At 37.3% G+C, this 22582-nt stretch overlaps 1 protein-coding gene across 12 annotated transcripts in view; it reads right to left on the bottom strand.

Annotated features, from left to right (window-relative positions):
* LOC105493874 (leucine rich repeat and Ig domain containing 2) overlaps positions 1 to 22582 on the bottom strand; it is a 1258361-nt gene that overhangs the window by 73518 nt on the left and 1162261 nt on the right. The window lies entirely within an intron of this gene.

Consider the following 22582-nt stretch of genomic DNA (forward strand, 5'->3'; position numbering starts at 1 on the left):
AACTTTTTCTAAAAATAATGTGTGTGTGTGTGTATTATATTGCTTATCAAAATTCAGGGTTTAAGCCTCAGTTCTTTCACCAATTTAACCAACTTGCTGAGTAACCACCTTTCGCAAATCCCCCCTGCGCCTCCTAGACTCAAGTTCTTCCTACTTGTCAAATGAGGAGATGGGCCAGGTCTGTTTCCTGAACTTAGCCAATCTTCAGAATCCTTTCAGCCAACTGTTAAAAATAAAATCCCAAGAGCACCTGAAATCAGCCAAATGAGACACTCCAGAGAGAAGCCTGGGAAGGTGTGTTTTACAAGTGCCCCCAGGTGATTGGTAGAAATAGCCAAGCCTGAGAGTAGATGATGCTTATGGTCACTTCCAGTCTGAATGGGCTATCTCTGCGTTAACATTTAGCACATAGCATGCAATCCCCTCTCTAAGTGGGAAAATGACTCTTGTTGGAACTGGGCAGGAGCACTCAGAGCACAGCCTTTCTATTTTATCTGGGTTCAGTGTTAGGGTGATGCTGGGATTATACAATAAATTAGAAAGTGTTATTTGGGAAGCTGAGGAGGGCAGATCACTTGGGGTCAGGAGTTTGTGACCAGCCTAACCAATATGGTGAAACCTCGACTCTACTGAAAATACAAAAATTAGCCAGGTGTGGTGGCAGGCACCTGTAATCCCAGCTACTCAGGAGGTTGAGACATGAGAATCATTTTAACCTGGGTGGTGGAGGTTGCCGTGAGCCGACATTGCACTACTGCACTCCAACCTGGACAATGGAGTGAGACTCGTCTTATAGAAAAAAGAAAAAAAAAGAAAAAAAAAGAAAATGTTACCCTGCGCTTCCATTTTGAGGAGATTGTAGAAAATTAGTATATCTTTCTTAAATCTTTGGTAGTATTCACCAGTGGAACCATCTGGGCCTGGTGCATTATTTTTTGAAAGGTAATTAGTTATTGATTCAACATCTGAAATAGAGGTAAGCCTATTCAGATTTATCAATTTCTCCTTGTTTTGGTAGTTTGTGTCTTTCTAGGATTTGGTCCATTTTAAGGTGTCAAAATTGCAGGAGTAGTTGCTTGCAGCATTTCCTTATCATTTAAACCTCCTTGGAATCTATAGTAATGACCCCTCTTGCATTTCTGATATTGGTAATTTGTGTCTTTTCCTTATATTATTTTTGGCTAGCCTGGCTAAAGATTTATCAGTTGTATTGATCATTTCAAAGAACCAGCTTTTGGTTTCATTGCTTTTCTTTATTGTTTTGTTTTCCATTGCATTGATTTTAGCTCTAAATTTTTTATTATTTCTTTTCTTCTGTTGCTTTAGGCTTAACTTGCTCTTTTTAAATTTCCTATGGTGGAAGCTTAAATTATTGATTTAGATATTTTTTCTAATGTATGCACTTGGTGCTACAAAATATTTCTAAGGACTGATTTTTCTGTATCATACATTTTAATAAAATATTTTGAACTAAATGAAAATACTACTTTATTCTTCAGAGTTCTTTGACCCATGGTGTTATGGTACAAGTGTCTTTTGAGATTTTCTAGCTGTCTGTTATTTCTACTTTAATCCCATTGTAATCTAAGAACATTGTATGATTAAAGTTTTTGAGGTGTTTTATGGCCCACAGTGTGGTCTATTTTGGTGAATTCTCCATGTGAGTATCAGAAGAATGTATATTTCCTGTTGCTGGATGGCATGTTCTATAAATGTCAATTAATTTGATTGGTAGTGCTGTTTGGGTCAACTACATCATTATTGATTTTCTGCCTGCTTATCAATTATTAAAACAGAGCTGTTAAAGTTTCCAACAATAGTGAATTTGTCCATTTCTCCTTGGAATTTTATCAGCTTTGCCTCTTATTTTCATGCTTTGTGGTTAGGGTACACATATATTTTGGATTGTTATGTACTCTTGGAGAACTGACCTATTTATGTAATGCTTTTTAATCCTAGATAATTTTCCTTGTTCTGAAGTCAATTTTGTGTAATACATTACTTCTGCTTTCTTTTGATTAGTATGAGCACAGTAAAATTTTTTCCATCTTTGTTAAGCTGAATCTTGATCCTTAAAGTGGGTTTCTTGCAGAGGACATGGAGTTGTGTTTTGTTTTTATATTTTTAATTCACTCAAATGCTCTAATAATTACTGCATTTAACCATTAATAAAGTAATACTGAAAAAATTGGATTAATTTCTACCATATTTGAATTGTTTTTATATTTGTTGCATTTGTTCCTGGTTCTTTTCTGCCCTCTCTAGATTTAGCTGAATATTTTATGATTCAATTTTAGCTCCTCTTTTGGAATCAGTTATATCTTATTAAATTTTATTAAAAACTAAATTTTGCAATATACATAATTCACTAAAAGTCCACTTTCAAATACCACTGTATTGCTTGATACATGGTGCAGATATTTTAGCAGAATATCCTCGAAATTTCTCCCTCCCATTCTTTGTGACATTGTTTTCATTTCACTTGTCCTATGTGCTATAATTACTCAATACATCATTGCTACTATTACTTTAAACAGTAATCTTTTATATCAATTAAGATTAGAAATAATAAAATTTTATCTTTCCTTATTCCTTCTGTTACACTTTTTTCTTCTTGATATAGATCCGAGTTTCTGACCTATATCATTTCTCTTTCCCTGAAAAATTTATTTTAAACATCTGCAGAGTGGTCTTCTGGTCATGAAATCCCTCAGCTTTTGTTGGTCTGAAAAACTAATTCTCCTTTGAGGTTGAGTTTCACTGGATATTCTATATTTGTGGACTTTTTTCCCTTTCAACACTTTAAATATTTTTTATTTCATTCTGTTCTTGCTTGCATAGTTTTTGACAAGAAGTGTGATGTAATTCTTATCCTTGTTCTTCTGTGAATTGTTTCTCAATCCTCCACTCCCCAATTTCTTTCAAATGCTTTTTTGTCTTTTGCTTTCTGAATTTTGAATACAATACGTCTAGGTGTAGTTTTTTTCTTCTGTGTTTTTCTTTCTCTCTCCTTCCTGTTCCTTCCTGTTTTGATATTTATCCTGCTGGTGTTTGCTGAACTTCTTGGATCTGTGGTTTAAGTATCTCATTAATTTTGGGAAATTTTTGTCATTATTACCTAGTATTTCTTCTGTTTTTTCTTTCCTTTCTCTTTTAATTATGCTTATGATATACCTTTTGAAATTGTCCTACAACTCTGGATATTCTCTGCTGCTTTATTATTTGTTTTGTTTTTCAGTTTGGGAGGTTTCTATTGGCATCTTCAAGCTCGTTTCTTAGCTGTGTCTGTTCTACTAATGAATCCAAAGGCATTCCTTCATTGTATTTCTTATTTCTAGCATTTCCTTTTGATTCTTAGAGTTTTCCATTTCTCTGATTATATTAATCATGTGTTACTGTGTATTTTCTACACTTTCAATTAGAGCCTTTAACATATTAGTCAGCTATTTTAAATCCCTTATCTGATAATTTAAAAATCTGTGTCACACAATCAGTCTGATTCTGATGTTTGCATTTTGTCTTTAGACTTTTTTCTTGTGTTTTCCTATACCTTGTACTCTTTTGTTGAAAGTTGGACATGATGTTTCAGGTAATAGGAGCTGAGGTAAATAAACTTTAACCCATAAGTTTAATGTTTATCTGGCTAGGAGTTGAACTGTGTTTAATGGTTGCTGTATTTGGGTACCCGAATACAGGAATTTGAAGCTTCCAATTCCTCTAATATCCTTGTTTTTGTCATCTCGTTAAATAGAATCTATGCCTGGCAGTTCTTTCATCTGTAACACATTGTTACTGTATTTGAATCCTGTTGATATGGTGGTAAGGTGTAGAGAGGGGAAATACTCTATACTCTTATGAAGAAATCTCAGTCTTTCAATGGGCTTGTATTTTGTGGTTATGACCTTACAAGTTTTCTTAGCTTCTCCACAGCCCAGTTGAAACAGGAAAGCTAGAGGATGCTGAAGTCAGAGAAATCTTTCTCCTGGCAGGATAAAGCCTTTTCCTCTGGAGTTGACATTTGTTAATGAAGAATGCTCTTGGCATATTTCACAATGGTAACTCTTTCTCCCTGGGCAAAGCCAAGAAGAGATCTTTCCTAGGTTTCTAACATAAGAACCTGATGAGTTTCCTAGAGATAAAATTCACCAAAGTATGGGGCCCCCTAAGATTATGCCACACAGGAATTTCTTTAGCTAGTCCATACTTAGCCTCCAACAATCCATCAAATCTACCACTGAGGTTTTTCTACCCATTTATGGTTCCAGTAGCATCTGTCAAGGGAAGCAAATTTCATTTTTGATTCTCTGGATTCACCTTTCTGTTTAGATTCTGGGATAGCAGTTTGCCTTGTATCCTCAATTCTATGATGAGTCCAAGAAATGTCACTGATTTTTCAGTTTGCTCAGATTTTTCTAATTTTAAGAACAGGAGTGACCATTTCCAAGCTCTTTATGTGTGGGAACTGCAACTGGAAATGGTCCTTCAAAAAAAAAAAAAATAACCATGCATTTCTAGTGATACCTTTAAGCAAATCAGCATGATTTTAAAATATTTAAGTACTTTCAGGGCTGCTTCCTAACAGTTGTAAAGGTTGTGCTCTACACAAGGACAACCAGGCTAGGAAGCAAAAAGAGGTGGCATCTAGTTTGTACAAAGGTGCCTGGAGGATGGGTGGAGGGTGGGTAACAGCTGACCCTGTTTTGCAAGGTGGTGCAAGGGAGACTGAAGTCCGAGCTCATCAATTCCAACCATTTTATGAAACAATCCAGTGGCTCTTGTTAGCTCAGTTTGTGGGGAACATTCAGAACTGCTCCAAGAATTCCTTCATCTTGTTGAGGCTTTGATGGAATAGGGCCAGTAGCAGAGAGTTCTTTCAGATCTTCAGATTTTGCATTCATCTCCAGCCTCACTCTTTGAGAGGGCCAAAGCCTCCTTTTGTAATAGATTGTGCCTCCAACTGCCTTATGCTTGCCTGGCTGCCCGGTTTGACAACTTACATTTGTAAGCAACAAGTGAGTTACAATGTTCCAAAGTCATTGCCTCTTCATGGACATCCTCATTGTTCTGAGGAGTCACATGGTGAATGTGAACTTGAATTCTGAACAGTAGGCTTGTGCCAGGCAGCCAACTTCCCCAACGTGGAGCCAAATGTGTTGCATCTGAGCAGCATTTAAGCTGCATCTCCCCAGCCCCAACAATGAAATCAGGTCCTTACTAGAGTAGGGGATTGGTGACTGTAGACTCTGGTAATGATTCTGGCACTGCACCAGTAACAGGCAGCCCTCATTTGTTTTGCTGCCTAGCACCAGGGTGAGATCATTGTTTATTATGGCTCAAAGGCAGTAATCATTTCACATAATGTGAGGATTTTTTTCACTCAATTACTTTCATGCTTTGGGCTGATGAGAATAATAATCATGTGTTGATTACCGGTATCTTGACAGATGATGCTCAGAAATGCAGGTCACTGCTTGCTCCTACCCTTTTTTCCCCTTAAACATTCAAGGTTGTGATTTGGAATTTCATTCAGTCACCACTATTACAATCCCAAAGTTTCTGATGCTGAGAAGACCAGGACAAAATATATCTTATAGGGGCCCTCAATTCCTGCAGTCTGCCCTATGGGATAATTTATGCTGATTTGTTTTAAAGAGACAGGCATACATAATTCATGTCCTGTGCATTTCAGCTTTTGGCCATTGAAAATACTATCTCTTTTGGCAGCGCTTGCAGGAACTAGCTACAATAAACATTTTATACCTCAGTGGACACTCTTTTCTCAGCTAATAGAAGCCTGACTTAAATGTAGACTCCATCATGAGAGGTCTGTATTTAATGATGAATTCAGCTGAGCATTTTTTCCTTCCAAAGCATAAAATAAGCTTATTATCTGTATCAATAGTTGGTTTTTCTCAAAAGGAGTCAAGGTGTGAATGGGCATGAAAGGGAAATTAAATTGAAACTCTTGGTGGTTTCATGGTTGGAGGCCAGTTTAAAACTCAAACTCTAATAACTGCTTTTGAACTAGTCAGGAGAATTGTTAGGTCAGAAAGCATACAGATTTGAAGAGCGGCATCAGGGCTACGCTTCCCATACAAAAGGCAGAGAGCCAGACAAACTGGAGACTTTTGAAGATATTGGTTCCACTGCTGAGGATGGCTGGGTTCATACCTGTGTAGATTATAGGGGCGTTAAATAGAGTCTACACATGTAGTGCCAAAGTAGTAATTTAAAAATGCAAATCTCATCAAGCTGTTCTCAAATTCCTTCAATGGCATTCCATTTCACAGAGGATGAAGACCAAGGAGCCTGCATGATCATTTGGGTCTCCAATGCTTCATCGTCATCCAGTCTCCCGTTGCCTTTCCTTATTGTGCTCTAGCTACTGAGGCCTTCCTTTAGCTTCTCTACAACTGTTTGCTTTTACTTAAACTCCCGATTATGTTTCAGGATTCATCCTAAATAAATACTTCTCTTGGGAACTTCTATTTATTCTGGCAAGTTTAAATCCCTTTGTTAAGTGTACTCATGCCCTTTTTGTTGCTAAGGTTTTATTACTTGGGTAATTTTTGATGTTTGCATCCCTACTAGACTGTAAACTCCTTAAAGGCACCTGGATTCCACTTTGCAAATGTATCCACCTAAGGCATTATAGATATTAAATGAATGAATAAGTTAGTGCAGGGCTTCTCAAACATTTTGAACATCAGAATCACCTGGATGGCTTGATCAAGCACAGGTTGCTATGCCCATAGAGTTTCTGCTTCATAAAGCTGGGACCAAATCTGCATTTCTAAGGAGTTCTGGGATGGTGCTGTAGTCACACTTTGAGAACCACATAATAATGAAAAGTCTTTTAATTACTGCACTATTGCATTCTTACTATGGGGACCCCAAGTTAGAAAGCTTGCATCTCAGCAACTAAATGCCTGGAAGTCCTTAAAGCAAGTTCTTTTATTTTCTTTCAAGTCAGTCAACACATCTTACTGCTTTATTTTTGAGGTATTCCCTCCATTTCTTCCCTCTGCCCTGTTTCTAGATGGAAGCATTATAACCTTACATTTGAACTACTGTAACCACATCCTTATTCTCTTGGCTATCATTCTCTGCTCCTTGAAGTATTCATTTTTTATTGCCAGTTATAAGTGCCTCAGACATTATTATGACTAAACCTTGCCCTCATCTAAAAATCTTGCTGAAAATCTCAGCATTCAAGGATTTTTCACAACCTGGATCTCCTGTGTGTTGCTCACTTCTAAATTTGCATGCAACTCTTCATAGCTTATTGTGGTTATCTAATTATCCATTTTTCCCGACAGACTGTCAGTTGTATAGGGGCAAGCACCATGACGGTCTCATCCACTTAACATAAACTTGACCTATTGTTGTATCATAATACATTACTAAACAGATGAAAGTCACTGAACACTATATTTTACCTCTTGTATAACAGTAACACTGATAACCCTAGAAGCACTTAAATGGAGTTACTCTATGCCAGAATTCATTCTTCAAATAACTTTACACATATCAATGTACTTTAATTCTTACACCAAGTATTCGCATTTTATGGGTGAGGAAATTGAGGTGTAGAGAAGTAACTTGTCCAAGGTCTCACAAGTGGTGGTTCAAGGATTCAAACAGGAATTTGGCTGTAGGAGTTCATGATCTTACCTACCATGACTGAGGCATAGTCCAAATAATGCCTAAAATTACGTGAAGCACTAATCTCGTGTGTGTGCGCCAGTTTATTGAACTATACATAATCACAAAAAATTGTTCAGCACCTTTTATTTGTAGGAAGCTACGGCAAATACTGGTGAAGCAAGCACGGATGGAAGACAGCATGTAAGGTGCGAGTCTGTCTAATCCTACAGGTGGAGGCAGACAACCCATGTTTCACCACTTTCTTAGCAATGTGACCTTGGGCAAGTTACTCAACTGTTCTATGTTCTGTTTCTTTAAAATGGGGAAAATAAAACATTTTACAAAGTTTCTGGCAAGATTAAATGAGAGGTGTTATATGAAGTATTTAGCACAATGACAAACATGTCGTATCTACTTAGTAGATAAAAGCTATCATTATTCTAGCCGTGCCCTTGAGGAGCTTCCCATATATTCATCAGGAGATAGGAATTGGTAGTGATACTCTTGGATTAAGAATTTAGCTACTGTAAATGTTTGTCTCAACATATCCAAGATGAAATCTCATGTGTCCAGGGTTGGTCCCAAAAGTATATAGGAGTGGTATGTAATATCCAATTAAAGAGGAAATCAAACTTAAGAGTCATAAAATGATTCACAACTGGAGGTTTTTTCTTGACCATTTAACTTGTTATTTATTGAGCAGTAGGTGTCAGAAACTGTGCTAGGCATCAATAATTCAGAAGAAAATAGTGTTTGTCTTTTTTCTCTCAAAACTGTTTATCATTCATGCTATATTTGAATTTCTGTTATTGACTCCCTTGACCAGTGTTTTAAGATTATGAAGCTAAGTTTAGGCTTATATAGAGCTTACATTGAACAGAATTAGAAGGCTTGGAGTCGGTAGACTCTTAACATAGCCTTTCCACAACTAGGCAGGTGCAATGCAGCCATATCAAATCTATATTTCATTGATTCTCATCTTTCACTTTTAGCTTTTCAAGCTACTCTGCCTGTCATAGTAATAGCGTTACATCATGAGTTGGTAGGATATTACAGACATCTACACTATAAAAGGTGGAAATAGGATTTAGTTTTATATGCTATATTTGCTCATATACAAATGTATATACATAACTCACAGAAGATAACGATATAATCATTGAAATTAACATCTGTATATATATAGTTGTCTTTGTATCTTCAGGCGGTTGTTTCCAGGACCGCCATGGATACCAAAATCAGAAGATGCTCAAGTCCTTTATAAAATATGGCATAGTATTTGCATATAACCTATGCATATCCTTCCATGTCTCTAGATTACTTGTAACACTAAAATATAAATGCTATCAAATTGTTATACTGTATTTGTGTTTTTTGTTGTATTTTTTGTTTTCTTTTTGAACATTTTTGATGAGCAGTTGGTTGAATCCATGGATGAGAATCCACAGATATGGAGGGCTGCCTACACTCATATAGGTAAAGCATATACATCAAGTATACAGACACACACAAGCACACATTTGTAATCATCCAAAATTTACCTCTTCTGAGCCTATGGAACCAATTTAATCTTGGTGCAGCAGGCCCCAAGGCAACCATCAAACACTGCACAGACAAGTGCTTATTAGGTGTTTACTAGGAAGACTCACAGGAGCTTTTAGAAATAGGATAGGCGGGGCTAGATGAGAGTATATAAAAGGCCATCTATGAAGAGAAATTTCAGCACTATGTCTTTCTCCCTATGAAGAAATCTGCTTTATCCATATTTTGATGGTATTTAAATATCAAAAAATAAGGTCCCTTTAAGAAGCCAAGTGATAAGAATTTTTCATCTAGAACATTGATTTTCAAACTTTAGTGCATAGTACTATCACTAGATGCTAGTATAAAACACAAGATCAGTTCCACAGAATCATTTCTTGGGAGTGGGATCCAGGAATCTGAATTTTAACAAGCATCCTACTGTTCTGCTGCCTTTGATCTGTGGCCAATATATTGAGAAACACTAAGGTGTAAATTAAAAACAGGCAGGGTACTTCTCAAAGATACTCAGATAACAGAAAGGAGAATGAAGACGCAAGGCTTGTTGATCTGTTTGGCAAGAGAGATGGTTAAGTCACTTTGAAATTGAAAGGCAGGTGGGGAAATTTAGCACTCTGAGTACCAGCAGCAGGAGCAGCTATGAAAGGAACCACATTTATAACGTAAAGAACAGTCAAAAATAAAAGATTATGTCAGATATAAAAAGTGACCTGAAATAGGCAATAACGACAGATACATTTAAAAATCTGAGATAGTCAAAACTAATAATTAGTCAAAACTAATAGAAACTATGAAAATCGTTAGCTGTTTTAGAAATTAAAGATAAATGTCATAGGGTGCTGAGATTATATAAAATAACGTGTGGGAAGTTCTTAGAATAGTTCCTGGCATGTACAAATTCTTCAACAGTTGTATCTCTTATTAACGTGCAATTATATAACTTTAAAAGTATTTGTTGGTTGGATCAAGGTTATAGGTCAGAACAAAACTTAAAGGCACAATAATTGCATAGTCCCTAGAGAAATAGGAAGATTCCTACTGAAGGAGAGGACAATTCAAGAGCATAAGAAAATGAATCTGGAATCCCAGAAATCAGAGAAGATGATGCAAGGCCACCAGAGATCAGAATACAGAAGGAAAGCTGATCCCAGGGAGAAGGTAGTCTGACTTGTAAGAGCTTCCATATACTTCAGACAGTAACTGGCTATCACTGATGATTCAGGTAAAGCCAAAAATTATAGGGAAGAATCAAACACTGCACAGACAAGTGCTTATTAATGGAACGTGAGAACTTAGGCACAAATGACTCATGTTCAACACTAACTTGGAACATGAGAAAACACTTAAGTGAGGCCTTTGAGATTGAGATAGAAAAGTATAAAATAAAGTGTATATTTACTTTTATGTAGACATTTATCACAATGTAGTTTTTATTTAATATTTATGTGTTGACTAACAAGTCAACATCCTAAACTAAGACTCACTGGTATTTATGCAATTTACCTAGAAAAAGTCTTACAAAATTCCTAATAAAGGTTACTGTTGCACCACAAAGATGAAATTTAAAAAGGCCCAGAGACACTTCACTCACTTATAAGCTAAATATCTGGCAATCCCAAATGTATAAAATGGCTTGGAAGTGGGAAATAATAAGTGTTGGCCACTCAATGCTTTAAGTGTCTAACAGCAGATATTAAGTGTCTGCTCTAGGACCCGGTATCACAGCACTTGCAGTAATGCACCATCCTTTCAGTTTGAGTGACTGAGTTACTCAGATATTTTCTCGGAAGCTAATTAATCTTATTTGAAATAAAATTCTAACATGTTGTAACCATACCATATATTATAAACAGACTACATTGTAGCTTAAGAAGGTGGTACTGTTAAGAGCAAAAAGTGACAGTGAATCCAGTAATGAAGGAAATGGAAAAACAAAAGGCAGACAAAAGATTCAAAATGAGACTCTGAAGTCATTTAAGTAAATCCTATATTCACCTGCATACCGTTGACAAATTGCTGAACTCCCCAAGGCCACATTGCACTTTGAGAGACAGAGACACAGAGACAGATTTCCTGAGAACAAGGATTTAAATGATATCATATTATAGAATCAATATTAGAAAAGTATAATTAATGGAGTCTGGATTAATGAGACTTTATAGTGTTAGGCCAAGCTTTCATCATATTGAGGCATCTCCTTGGCTATAAATGAGCCTTCAAAATGGGAGAAGCACTAACTCTTCTTGGAGGCCAGGACTACATAGAAGATGTGATTTCTCCGATATATTAAAAATATCAAGAGTGGGCTTGTGTTAGGCTTTGGAGATACTCACTAAATAAAATGGGACCATCCGTCACATTTTGCTTTGTTTTGCATATATTAAGCAGTCTCCATTTCTACTCACTTCAGTAGAAAAACAGGATGGCCAGTGGGTTTTTTTTACAGTTTATTTTAAAAAATTTTAACATTGACATAATTATATGTATTTATAGGTTACAATGTTCTTGATCTGTTTACATTGTGGAATGATGAAATCAATCCAATTGAATCCACCACCTTACAAACTTAAATTGCTAAAAAGCTGATGGATTTTGATGACATCAGATTACTTTAGTAGGAATCTAGGGTCTGCCACTTACTTGCTGTGTGATCTTAGCCACTTCTCAAACTCACTTTCCTTATCTTTAAAGTGGGGACAATCTGGTGTCTGCCACACAGCATTGCTCTTAGGGTGAGATTAGTTGAGATAATTATGATCTTCTCTGTCCATGTCGGCTATGATTATCGTTTGTCCAGGGCTGATTGGGAATACCTGGGAGACCTCTGCCAGTTCCCTTTCAGTGCTGTATGGCAGCAAGCTCTCCAGAACACACACTCATCTATCAAAGGAAGACAAATCATTACAGAGAGATATTAGTGATTCTGTTCTTCAACTGTTGAGTAAAACCACACTTCACCATAATCTTCCAAATCCTCCTCAAAATATCTTCAATCTGGTGTGTTATTGTGACAGCCAACTGCGTGTCAGCCAGGCAGTACCTATTAAAAGTTGTTTGGAGATTAGGGCTCAGAGAACAGCTGGGTACCGTTGTTACCGGCAGTCTGCTGACTCAAAATGAGGGGAAAAAAAGCCTCACTGGGATGAAGAGAGTAAAGAAAAACCAGAGCTGGGGGAAAAATAAAAACAGCTTTGGCCTTTGAAAACAGATTGCTCTGCTGTCCTGTCATGAAGTAGGTATACGGACATTCACAATTCCACACAAGATCTAATTCAATTCTTTTAAAAAAAAATACAACATAAAAACCCAGGTCCAGGTGCAGGCTGTTTTCTCTTGGGACTTTGAGGAAGCATTTGTTGCTCTATTATGAAAGCGCCCACACTGCCTGCCCAGCTCCCCTTTCAGTCTCCAGGACTACAGGAATGCTGACCACAGACGGGCTCCCACTGCCTAAGTAGAGGGGCATCCGGTCTTTGTCAACAGTAAATATGATTCACGTAAGTAACCGCTCATGCCTTATGATTCCAGGCAATCAATGGTGAATCTAGCTACAGCTTAAGAGAACCAGGGGCCAGAAATACCTTCCATCTCTCAGTGCCTCTGGGCATTCTCATTCAGTACTGAAAGCAGCTTGACAAAGCAGGCAACACAGATGTTTTTAAGTCCCTTTTACACAGATGAAAACACAGACCCAAGCATGTTCAAACAACCTGCCTGTCATCCTGTAACTAGTTGGTGACAGACCAGAAATCTTGGAATGAAAACCTATAACCCATGAGTGAGCATACACTGACATAGATCGTGCCAGAAACACTCTCCACATTTTCACCCAAGACAATGGACACTGTGTCCCTGAAAAGTTCTACTTTGGTTTGGGTCGAGTAGATGGTGCCACATCAGGGGAATAGTGTACAACAGAAGGGATACCAATTTTAAAATAAAGTCTTCCATCAGGCTTCTGCCTTCTTTTGTCTAAGATTTGTGCCTGAAAGTTTTAGGAGACAGCATCCCAGTCAGCTTCATTCTTTCTCTGATAATTTATCCATATGAAATCCTTGTGGCTCTCAAATCAGATGAGAAATGTGCTAGAATACTAGAAAACATGGTATAGACAGAAGCCAGTACTGTTGCAGCTAATACAAAGCCTGCAAAACCCTCTGCATTTGCTCCTATGATCCCTTCACTTATTTATGTTGTGTTAGTTGTGTATGTGAATTGTGCCTTCCATTCCCTTTGCAAATGTTCACTGGGCTCACAGTTACACTAAATAGGTGTGCATAAATTCTTTAAACAAATCTCATTGAATTCCTAGCTTGTCTTCAGAACCATATATGTTGTTAAATTCCTAAGTCAAAAGAAGCTCAGTGATGGGGGTGGGGCAAGAGTCAGTACCCTCCGAAATGGGAGCATGTTGGAGACACTGCAGCAATGCTAGGAGGCCTGCCGTTCTGCCCTACTGAAACCTGTGCAGGAGGGAACCATTAACAGCTTTAGTTGGTGGGAAGGGGAGGCATAGCAGTAGGAGTATAAATTGCCATGGTATGGTTGTAAAAGGCTACTGGAAAGTAAATACACCAAAATGTCAATCAGGTAATTTCATCACGGGACTGATGTTTCTCTCCTAGTTTTTTATATTTTGAGAATGGATTACTTTTATAATGGCAAAAAAAATTACTTTAAAATTTTTGCAGTTTCTATTTTCCCCAGTTTAATATTGTCCTTACAAAGCTCACATCATGTACAAATTAGTTAAAAAGTATAACCAGAATAATCTGCTAAATTCATTAGAAAGAAGATTTAGCTGACTTCAGTGAGTTTGGAGTGAATGCGACCCAAGTCATGTATAGTCGACTTGAAGGACATTTGTTCAGTAAACAAGGATTTCCCAACCCCCCACCACCCCAGTCCATCCCTTTCCAGTGGGCCCTTGTCAGTTTTATTCTTGTAAACACAACTTCAATATCACTTTCTCCAAGAAGGGGCTGTTCATTTCTATGAACTTCTGTAGTTCTCTCTAAGAGATGCCTCAGTGAAGCTTCATATGCTCTGGAGGCCTCGGGCCCTCCCCCTCCCTGTCTAGGAGGCTCCTCCTAAGTGAATTAGCTTCATTTCCCATTTTCACTCTTCCTTAAACCTGTGAGGTGTTTGTTTCCTGGGGTGTTCAGCTACCTGCACACCAGCTGCTGCTCTGCTCCCCAGTGTGCATCTTGCAACAACGCAGCTCCTTTGCCGGTTGTTGAATAGGTAGAGGGGCAGCTGTGAACGGCAGAAGAAAGCTGATTATTCATCTTCTCTCTTTTCGAAATTCTGCTTTGGGATCTTGTTCCCTCCTTAGAATGTTTCCCGAGAAGCCCATTCTATTTAGCTCTCTTTCCAGGGAGCATTTTCTGTCAATTTTCCAAAATGTACGTATTCTAGGCAGTTGGAGGTTTTGCACATATTCTAGTTAGGAAAGCTCAGCCTGGGTTTTCTTTGTATCCCAGAAGCCCAGAATTTCAGCAACTCACAAAGAACTCAAATATCCTTATGTGTGATACTTGAAGGATAGGGCTTTGCAAGTCAGCCTAGAAAACGAGGGTAATCTCTCTTGACTGTAGAACAAACTGAAAACTCATTCCATTCTGGCTTGGAGAACACAAGGATTTCTCTCTCAGAACAAGCTTTCAGGGATGATAGCTAATGACCTGTCATTTTTCTTATTTCAAAAAACTATTTAAAGCTAAAATTGCTACTTATTATAAATTATGTGAATTACTTACTTAAGCTTACTTAAAATTGCTTCTCTTCTTCAGAGATCTTTTGTTTCCTCTCACTTGTTTGACCTCAGTCTTTAGAGGCAAACCAAAATACCATTTTCAGGTAGATCAGTTAGCAATTGCTAATGAAGTGTGAGTTGCAGATTTTGAGTGTAGAGTAACTGTAGCTAGCTATGAGCACTGTGTAGATGATAAATATCTATCACTGTGTCTTTCTCCATTCCACAGCTTTTGCAAACCACAGAACTGACAACATCCAGGCAACTCCTTAACTAATGTGCCTGTTTGGATATTCAAATATTTTCTAAAAAAGCAAAAATTATGCATTAGCTTGCAGCACCTACACTCTAGAAAAATCAGCCCTCAGGGTCTTTTCGTACGATGGTCTGGAGTTGCTTTTATTTTTCTAGCATTTGTCAGCATACTGCTAAACTCAGTTGATAAGTGTTCTTTCTGTTTTATGGATTTATGCTTCAGAGGGATTTGTATAGGCAAAATAGATAAAGCCATGTATTTCCTTATAGGACATATTTTTAAATGACATTACTTTGAATTCAGAACCTGTGCTCTCACTGTGGGTATCAATGCCTTCCTGAAAACAATAATTTCAAGGGCACCATCTCATTTGTGAAGGCCTTTCACAGTTAATATGACTACCTCAATTACAATAGTGCTTCTGGTATGCTACAGTATATAATAGAATCCAGTGTTAACTATGAAATGAAATAGAATTTTTTGGTAAATGTGACATAATTTGATAATTAGCCACACATGCTATTATCCATTCCATATTCACATAATGGGTAAGTGTTATGCAGTTTTGTCTTCAATGAAAACATTTAAGTATCTTGTTGACTTTTTAGTAATTACATATATTTCAGAGAAAACATTTAAAAAATTCTATGAATGTCTTAGGGCACTAGAAATGAAGTGAAATACATCTTTTGAGCATACAGAGCTGACATCATTGTAGGGGTATGTTGAAAATATGTGTTTTGTGTATTTTTAGTAGAAAAGTGCTATATGAATGTGAAAGCTCATAATTAGCTTTTGTAAATCCTCTAGCTTTGAATTCCTTAAACAAGGAAGAAGTGAGGACAGCAGAAATGAACACACACATACACACAATGCTAATGTAATACTGACTCATCAGGTAGTTGACATGATGTGGTCAATATCTAGCCTCCAGTTTTAAAAATTACAGATTATTTAGCAAAGTGCTTTGAGATTTAGGCAGCATCTCTACAGAATGCCAAGAAAGAGTTAATTTAAATGAGACATACTGGTGAGGCAGCAATTATATTAGAAGCCAAAGCATCACATATTAAGGATGATTGTTTTGTGTTCACCATTTGTAGGTGAAAAGGGAATCTTCTGGAAGAGAAAACAAAGAACAACAGCACATCATGTAGAAATGTAGAAACATTGTGCTGTTGACAATCTTGTTACCGTAGTTTTTTTTCTTTTTTACTAAAAGCGAAAGGATACATGAGCACTGCGCATCATGGGAAAGGAGAGGCGTCATCAGAACAGGCTGCAGACACGACATCCAGGGTAAAGTTAGCTGGATTATTGTGGGTCCTGGTTGCTCATACCATGGTTGCCAGGAAAACCAGGAAGATTTAAGTTCTCAATCTAGTTCGAGTAGACCTATGATTGAGGGTATTAATCTGTCTCGAGGGAAGAGTTTTTAGTCAATGGAGGCAGTAATTTTAGGCAAAAATGGTTTCCATCAGAGAAGTCCAAAGGAAGTGTTGCTTTGGGAAATATGCAAAGAATGGCAATTAAGGGGACAAGACTTTAGCCCAAAGACTGGTGCAACCTAACATGAGTTGACTCATAAGTCCATGATTCAATGGAGGACAGTTCATTTTTAGTAGGGTAGTGAAATATCATGAATGGATAAATGCAAATAGACATGTGTAAAATAAAAGACAGTTGGGGGAAAGGCTCCTTGCAAAGTTAGCTCAAGAAAATTCAAAAGCAGCAGGAGAAGCCAGACTTTCTAGATACAGAAAATATAATGATTAGCTCAGCCTGGACAAGAGGTCTGAAATAAAAATTGGACTAGAAAAATAGAAGGTTCTCAAACTATACAAATGAGAAGTTGAGTGTTTAAATGAGACAAGTGTAATGCTTATTGCAATTAGTTACATCAAGGGCTCTGCACACATCTTGATGTGTCTGTGTATCATTCATCCATGCTGGTGCTTGGCTTATTCTGGATGAATCCCTATTTCTAAGGATCCAAGCTCAAGCAGTCAATTCAAGTGATGTTAAAGTAGGAAAATGGAAGTATTGGTGGAATAAAATAACCACCTAGTCACAATCTGTGTCTACTCCGGGTATGGAGAAAACTCCGAATTGAACCCCTACTTATACAAACAGTTATGCAACAAACAGCAGCTGTCTCTAACTTGGATCTATCTTCTTACCAGGGTGCACTAAGTTGCTCTAGGCACCATTTTGCTATTTCTAGACTCAAACTTTATACTCCAGTAGGATTACATTGCTTACTATTTCAGAACTTTGCACACTACTTACCTTGCCCTTGATCTTTTCCTGCTTGTTTTCCTGTTGGGCTATTTCATTCTTCAAAGAAGTCTTCAGCTAATAATCTTCTATCTCCTTTAAAAAGTCTTCTGAGAGCCCCTCAACAGTCTTAATTACTCATTCCTTTGCACTGGCTTTGTCTCTTCTAGGCTTTTTTATTCTCGCTGTTTCAACACTGCCTTTTCATTTGTTATGTAGTTATTTTATCTGCGGCGCTTGAACTCTTTGGATGAAACAACTGTCTTGTTCATCCTTTGTGGCTTCATAGCTGGCATACGGCCAGAACTGCCATGGAAGGGACTCAATGAACTACCAATTAGCGAATGAATGAATTAGAACCCAGGAACTCAAATATGGATCACCAAATGTGGCTGCCTTTAAGTTCTACCAAGTTTTCATGCAGTATCTGTAAGACAACCTCTTAAAACACCTCCTATTTGGAGGCAGTTATATGTGAGGTGTCAGCTACTCTACTAGTCCTTTACCTGAACTAACTCATACACAGTGTCACCAAAACCCTGAGGTTAACGCTATTGATGTTCTCGCTTTAGATATGGAAGCTAGGCATAAAGAGGTTAAGTAATTTTCCCAGGATTACAGTCAATAGTAGCTGAACTAAGCATGAAACCGTGGTAGTGAGTTTCAGAGCTGAGTTCTCAACCACCACTACACCACTTTTTAATGAGAGAATTTATGAACGTAGGCTCTTAGCTAATTCTGAAAAATGAGTCTGGAATTTCTTTTTCTGGGATGATAAGAGGCATTTTAGCTGAAGCAACCCAATATTTGTAATGGATTTGAGACCATGCCAGGACAGACATTTATCATGGTTCATTTAAGTAACCATTCATTAAGTGGCTGGGGAAAAGAAAACCACTATGATACCACAAGGGGCCTCTAATGAGAAAAAGAAGAGGATGTGGGAAACCAAGTATCTGAAAATACTGGGAACATATATTATAGAACATTATAGAGACGTGCACCTGCTCATATTCATAAATTTTAAAAAAGCCTTGCTTATAAAATAACATATGTAGTAGACCCGAGCAGTGCTGAGATCAAAGAAAAACACTCCACCAAAATGTACAAAGAAAAGCAGGCTCTTTGCCTGTATTTTTCAGACACTGAAGAATATTCGCAAACCACAGCAATATTTTAAAAATTGTTTGTTTTGTGTTCACTTCCCCTAGACTCCATAGTTGTTTGCTCTCCAGAAATTGTCTCTAAATCTCTTCCAGATAAACCTTCAGAATTTCCTTCTCTAGGGCTACAGTTCGTTTTGATTCTGTAGCACGAAATCTTAAAGGAGTTTGGAAAGAAAAGATCTTCCTTTGTCAGGGAGGGAGGGGGAGAGGAGGAAGTTTAGGGAAAAGCCAGGACCCTTTTAGTAAGCAAGAGGAAGAGGACCTCCCTATATGAGCATGTTCCTCTGGCTCACCGAATTGAAAAACAAGTAGAAGTAGGCTGTGGGCATGTACAAACTGAACATACATAAAGTTGTTTTCTATGTTTCCTAAAGGAATAAGGCTGCACCGTTTAAGAAATTGGGCTAATAAAAAGACCAATACAATTGACTATGCAATTTTTAAAAAAAGTTTAAAAAGTTCTATATATAAGACTAAATGCAAAGATTATCTGAGATTTTTATTTGGGCAAAATTTAAGAAAACACATTATTGCATATACTTCTAACTTATAGAGGCACAATTAACAGTGGGAAGACAAAAGGGAAAGAAAAGCTTAAAGGAAATGCCATCTAGGTTGCCTTGAAGGATGAGTGTAACAGGGGTGTGTGTGTGTGTACGTATATATGTAAAAGGACGAGCAGGACACAGTAAGAGTGGTATCTCTTATAATTCCATTGAGTACATGTAAGTCTTTTGGACTTTGCATATAAACAACATTACATCTGGGTGGATATACTGTTGACCACAGAGAAGGTAGGGAAGCAAATCTTTAGAGCTTTATGGAGTCTACTCTGAGGGCTAACTCAATCATGGCAAGTCTCCTGATGTCATTTCACCAGGCACAAACAATTTAGTCTTTAAATAGTCTTCCAATTAAAATTCTGTTCCTTAATAGACACAAATGGCAGTGCCTCACTTATCTGCTGTTAGGCTCATGAGAATGTCCTTTTCTGTTGTCTTTCCTCTTTGGATTGTCCCTCTCTGACCCACCCCCCTTGTGGGATGTGCTGGAGGATCAGCTCCATGGGGTCATAGATGGGCTGAACATTCCATCTTCTATACATTTGCCACACTCTGAAAACTATTAAGACATATGCCAAGCTCGAGTCCATGTGCTAATCAGTATGAGATAAGGTGAACTGTTTATTTTCATGCTAGGAGATTTATCAAAACCATTTTCCTTCCTTCACTGCATTTTGACTATAAATCAAATGTTGAATGATTATCACTCCCTTCCTTGTAAAGTTTGCCTATTTTTTTTTTGTTGCTGTTAGCAAAACAGATTGATTCATTAAAATCTAGCTGTAGTCTCTGATTTCTCCATAGAATGCAATTGCAGCAAAGGCAAATTACTAATAATTTATCTTGAACAATGAGGCTCAGTGTTTGACTGGGAAGCCTTCACTACCAAAAGTAAGTCTGAATTTCAAAAACTGCTGAATTGGAAGGTTCCCAGCAATGGTCTAATGTAACTCCCTTCCCAACTTTAAGTGGTTGTTCAAAGACAGCTTGAAATTTTTTTGGGCGACAGGGATTTACTACCTCACAAGACAGACGGCTCTTAATTGTCAAAATCCTTGTTATTTTAAATAATAAAATCCTATTTTTTTCCTCAAAAGGTTCATGGCAGTTTATTATGACATGGTTCATAATTCAGATATTTATAATAAATCCATCATTCCAATACTAATGGAGTGCTACTAATAGTGTGCTATCAACTTCAATACTGCTGCTGCTGGCTACAATACATTGAGTGTCTACTATCCAATAGCTGCTTTGCCTTGACTGTTTCTAAATCTTAAACGTTCCAAGGAAGCTTTATTATCATTTTACTGATAAGGAAACAGACTCATAATTTAACTGACTTTTCCCAAAACACAGACTAATTAGCAGAGCCAGTATTTTGAACCCAGGGGTGTCTGGCTCCAAAATTCACTTATTTTCCCACTAAAAAATATACCCTGCTCATTTCTTGATCTACTATTACATATCAGGCACTGAGATAGATGCTGTAGCGGTAGAGGAATAGACCTGTGGTATATATTCTACCCAGGAAGTTATCAATTTGGCAGGAAAGACAGTCACATGTTGACAATATCTATGGCAGAGAGGACTTCAACTGTGTCTTGTCCTCTAGGTAGAATACCACCACAGCACTGCTGTTAGCATTTCCTCTGTAAAACTCAGGTCCGAAACTTTCCAAAAAAGCTACCACTATTGTTGACTGAAAAATGTTCCCTCAAAGAGATCCAAGATCATCTCTGTCTGAATCTAGCATCTATTCTCTTTCTACTGCCCCTCATAACTTTTCTTGGAGTTATGAGGTGGAGGAGGTCAGCACAGGTTCATACAATGTGGCAAGAATTCTGGACCAGGGTCCAGGTCAACATAACTCAGTTCACAAAAATTGTCGAACAGTGCAGTAGATAGTACAGTATGAACATTAAGACAACAGTCTAAGTGAGAGCTGCCTGGAACCACTCTACCTGTGTGCTCTGTGTGTAAAACCTACTGAATTGTCCTTCCTTGAATAAAAATGCTAGGTATGTAGAATATAGAGGGGTGCTGGGTATGTGTGTGTGTGTGTGTGTGTGTGTGTGTGTGTGTGTGTGTGTGTGTTAGAGCTACTGAGAGGAAAATTGGCTAACATGGAAGGCTGATATAATTTTTAAAAATCCAGCCCAACTGAGCATTCAGATCTTTTAGTCTCAGTTCTGACTTGAGATGTAAAATCCATCAACAAGAAAAAGTAAATCATGGAAGAAAAAAATTTATATTTGATCTAATCAAATCACTTTATATTTGGCAGAGATGTGAGCCCAGAGAATATATTAGTTCAGGACCACACAAATTGTTAGTGACATATTATAATTTACATATATTTTCCTTTTCCATGACACTTTACCCTACAACACATTTATAAACTTTGAGTTACAATAAACACCCTAGTACCTGAAATATTTTCAAAACCCATGAACTACTTTAGCATGATCTCCTTTGCAGTAAAGAGTCAATGAGGTGCAGTAGAAAGAAAACAGGCGCTAGATTCAGACAGAGGTGGTTTTAAAGCTTAGCCCTGACTTCCTAGCTGTATGGCTTTGGGCAAGTTACTGAACTTCTCTAAATTCAGTTTCATCACCTGTAAAATGGGGAGAATAAAAATTTACCTACATATACACATACATACTTCTAAGGATTTAAATCAAATACAGTGTGTGAAGCATGAAGCTTAGTACTATTACAAATGTTAGTTCCCATCCAAGTCTGGTAAGAATGAAAGATATGGGGTCAGGATCTACATACTATGTAGTTCCTTTTCTTCCATTTGATTTCAATTTAAAACTCTGAAGCATGTCCTAATCATGTCTGTTCTTAAATGAACCAGATTGATATTAATGGGGTGAATTTTCTAATCTCCATGACTATCACCCCTACAACTTGCTCCCTTTGGCTCTATCCTGAGGAAATCAATCAGCTCCATATTGTCAACCTGTATAAAACTGACAAAACCAGTGAAATTTTGGAAGATATGAGAAAGTCACTGGTATATGCTTGGAGTTTGAGGTTGAGCTATGTCTTTGACTGTTGTATGAATTTTTTAATGAAATACTGTTTTATTTGAATTTTGTAGAGAAGCTATAGAAGAAGTGATATAACCAAAGGCTACCATCTTTCATCTTCAACCTCATATTAGCATGTATAGGATATGAAAGAAAGGTATAAATTCAAGAGGATATTTTTTCCCTCTTTAATTCTCATGTGTCTTTTGGAAAAATGCATATCTTCAATCTATTTTTAAGTGTGTTGTCTCCATTTCAGACTCCAACTAGAATCTCAAGATCATGTACTCGCTTCATTCATATTCTGCAATCAATATCTTATTGTTCTTTATTCTTCC

Source organism: Macaca nemestrina, chromosome 14 (assembly GCF_043159975.1).
Source record: "Macaca nemestrina isolate mMacNem1 chromosome 14, mMacNem.hap1, whole genome shotgun sequence".
In the NCBI taxonomy this organism is placed as follows: domain Eukaryota; kingdom Metazoa; phylum Chordata; class Mammalia; order Primates; family Cercopithecidae; genus Macaca; species Macaca nemestrina.